Genomic DNA, 4,268 nt, shown 5'->3' on the forward strand with positions numbered 1-4,268 from the left:
TACTCTAACTAGAACTTCCAATGCTATGTTGAATAACAGTGGTGACATTGGTCAACCTTGTCATGTTCCAGATCTTAGAGGAAAGGCTTTCAGTTTTTGTCATCAAGTATAATTCTACCTGTGGATTTCTTATATAGGCTTTTATTATGTTGAGGGTTGTTCTTTCTATCCCCAGCTTTTTGAAGGTTTTTATCATGAAATAATGTTGGATAGTATCAAACACTTTTTTAGCATCAATTGAAATGGCCTTATGGCTATTATCCTATATTCTGTTTATATAATATATCAAATTGATTGATTTCATGTTTTGAACCATTCTTACATCCCAGGCATAAATTACTCTTGGCCATCATAAATGATATTTCTGATATATTGTTTAATTTGTTTAGACAGTATTTCATTTAAATTTTTTTGCATAAATATTCATCAGATATTTTGGCCTTTAACTTTTTTGTTGTTGTTGTTAAGTGTCTTCATCCGGTTTTGGTATCAGGGTAATACTGGCCTCATATAATAAGTTTGGAAATATTCCCTCCTCATCTATTTCTCAGAATAGCCTTAGTAGGGTTGGTATTAGTGCTTCTTTAAATGTTTGGTAGAATTCAGCATTGAAGCCATCAGGTCTTGGGCTTTCTGCTACCAGGAGGCTTTTTAATAGGGCTTCAATCTCATTACTTGATATCGGTTTTGTCAAGTTTTAGATTTTTTCATTGTTCATGATTGGTAGGTTGTATTTATTTAGGAATTTGTTCATTTCTTTTAGATTTTCCAATTTATTGAAATATAGTTGCTCATAGTAGCCACCAATAATCCTTTGAATTTCTGCAAAATCTGTTATAATGTCTCCTTTCTTATTTCTGATTTTATTAGTTCCTTTCTGGTTTTTTTGCTGTTGTTGTTGTTAGTCTGTCTAAAGGTTTGCCAATTTTTTTAATTTTTCAAAAAACCAACTATTTTTTATTGGTCTTTTGTATTTTTATTTCAATTTCATTTTTCTGCTGTTATTATTTTTTTCTTCTAGTATTTTTGGGTTTGGTTTCCTCTAGCTTTTCTAATTTTTTAAGATGTATTGTTAAATGGTTCATTTGAAGTTTTTCCTCTTGTTTAATGTAGGCACTTACAGACATAAACTTCCCTCATAGTACTACTGGTTTTGCTGTATTCCATAGGTTTTGGTATGTTGTTATAATTGTTATTTGTTTCTAGAAATTGTTCAATTTTCTTCTTAATTTCTTTTTTCTCTACTTGTCATTCAGTAGCATACTTTTGATTTTTATGTATTTATATGGTTTCCAAAATTCCTCTTGTTTAAAATTATTAGTTTTATTCTATTGTGGTCAGAGATTATGCCCAATATTATTTCAATGCTTTTAATGTTTTAGGACTTGTTTTGTTACTTGTGGTCTATCCATGAGAATGATCCATGTGCTGAGGAAAATAAAGTGTATTCCACGGCTATTGGATAAAAATTTCTGTAAATGTCTATTCTAGTCATTTGGTCGATAGTGAAGATGAAGTCTTATGATTCTTCTTTGGTTTTCTTTATGAAAGATCTGTCCAATGATGAAAACATGGTGTTGAAGTCTTTAGCTATTATTGTATTGGAGCCTATTACTCCCTTTAGCTCTAATAATATTTGCTTTTTATATCTGAGAATCCAGTGTTGAATGCATATGTATGTAAAATTGCTATATTCTCTTGCTTCAGTGACCCTTGTATCATTAGACAATGACCATCTTGGTCTCTGATAGTTTTTGCCTTGCAATATAGCTTGACTGAGATAAGTATAGCAACTCTTGCTCTTCATCCCTTTATTTGCAGTCTACCTAAGTCTTTATAGTCTAACTGTATTTCTTTTAGGCAACAAATCAATGATTCTTGTTCTTTTATCTATTTAGACAGTCTGTGCATTTTATTGGAGAGTTTAGTTCATTTACATTTAATGTTATGATTGATAAGTATGGACTTACTCTTTCCATTTTCTTCTTTGTTTTCTGATTGTTTTGTGGTCTTCTCTTCCTACTTTCTATTCTTTCTTCCTCTAGTGCAGATGATTTTTCTGGTGATATGAGTTAGCTTATTGCTTTTTATTTTTTATGAATCTATCATATGTCTTTTTCATTTAAAGTTACCATGTGGCTTACAAACACTACCTCATATCCCACTATTTTTACCTGATAACAACAACACTGTTTGCATAAAAAAATCAATCTAAAAAGAAAGCATGAAAACTCTACACCTTAACTTTGTCCCTGTGCTTTTTAACTTTTTGTTGTTTCTATTTATATCTTATTGTATTGACTGTGCCTTGAAAAGTTGTTGTAGTTATTTTATTTTTTATTGGTTTATTCTTTAGTCTTTCTACTTAGGATAAGAGACATTTATACACTACAGTTCCAATGTTATAATATTCTGTATTTTTTGTAGTCATTATTACCAGGGAGTTTTGTACCTTCAAGTAATTATTCATTGCTCATTAGTATTCTGGTTTTCTGATTGAAGTACTCCCTTTAGAATTTCTTATAATACAGATCTGGGATTAAGAAAATCCCTCAGCTTTTCTTTGTCTAGGAAAGTATTTCTCATTCAAGTTTAAAAAACATTTTTGCCAGATATACTATTCTACGGTAACAGATTTTTATTCCTTCAGCACTTGAAATATGTTGTGCCTTTCTCTCCAGGCTTGTAAGGTTTCCACTGAAAAGTTTACTGCCCAACTTACTGGAGCGCCATTGGATGCTATTTGTTTATTTTCTTTTGGTGCATTCAGAACTCTTTCCTTATCCTTAACATTTAGGAATTTAATTAAAAGTTTTGAAGTACTCTTCTTTTGATTAAATCTGCTTGGTGTTCTATAACCTTCTTATACTTTGGTATTAATATCTTTTTCTAGATTCAGCAAGTTTTGTGTTATTATCCCTTCGAATAAGCTTTCTACCCCTATGTTTATCACTACCTCCTTTTTAATGACAATAACTTTTAGATTTGCCATTTTGTGGTTGTTTTCTAGATGTTGAAGGTGTACTTCATTGTTTTTATTCTTTTTGCTTTTGTCCCCTTTTACTATGTATTTTTAAATAGCTTGTTTTCAAACTTACTAATTCTTTCTTCTGCTTGAGCAATTCTGCTATTAAAGGACTCAGGCATTCTTCTGTATGCCATTGCATCTTATAGCTCAAGTATTGCTGCTTGATTCTTTCTAATTATTATTATTTATTTGTTAAATTTATCTGATGGGATTCTGAATAGCTTCTTTGTGTTACTTTGAATTTCCTTAGTTTCCTCAACACTACTATTTTCAATTCTTTGTACATATTTTTTTCTTATATCCAGGATTGATCCCTGGTGCCTTACTTAGTGCATTGGGTGACGTCATGTTTTTCTGAATGGCATTGATGCTAGTAAATGTTCTTCGGTGTCTGGGCATTGTAGAGTTAGGTGTTTATTGTAGTATTCACTGTATGGGCTTGTTTGTGGTTATTCTTCTTGGAAATGCTTTCCAGATATTTGAAAGGACTTGAGTGCTGTAATTTAAACTGTATCTACTTTAGGGGTCATTCCAATCCCAGTAATGCTGTGGTTCTTGCATACTCATAGAGGTACAACCTTGATGGTTTTGGACAAGATTGGGAAGAATTCTCTGAATTACCGGAGCATGACTCTTGTTCTCTTTCCTCACTTTCTCCAAAACAGAGTCTCTCTCTCTTTCTATTCTGAGCCATCTGAAGCTACAGTTGAAGTGACACTAGCATTCATGTAGCCTCCACTGCTATAACTGTGCTTGATGAGAACTGAAGCCTGCACAGCACTGGGTCTCACACATGGCCTGCTGTAACCGCTCCCTGGCTACTGCTTATGTTTGCTCAAGGCTCAGTGGTTCTGCAATTAGCAGGTGGCAAAGCCAGAATGGGCTCTGTACTTCTCATTAGGGTGGCAAGATTTCCTAGGTCCCTGGTAAGTCCAGAGGTGCTGGAAGTCAGAGACTAGAGTAAAAACCTTATAATTCTCCCTGATGCTCTATTATATTGTAGCTGAGTTGGCACTCAACTACAACATGAAGTCCTTTCCACTCTTCCCTCCCCTTTCCAAAGGCAGAGGAGCACCACACCATAGTCACTGTCACCCCAGGCCATAAGGAGACTGCCAGATTATCACTGAGGTTTTCTTAGGGCCCAAGGTCTCTTAAGTCAGCTTGTCATAAATGCTGCCTGGGTTGGGACTCACCCTTCATTTAGTGAGCTTCTGGTCCAGCGTAAGTCCAGAAATGC

This window comes from Pan paniscus, chromosome X, assembly GCF_029289425.2.
Source record: "Pan paniscus chromosome X, NHGRI_mPanPan1-v2.0_pri, whole genome shotgun sequence".
Classification (NCBI taxonomy): Eukaryota; Metazoa; Chordata; class Mammalia; order Primates; family Hominidae; genus Pan; species Pan paniscus.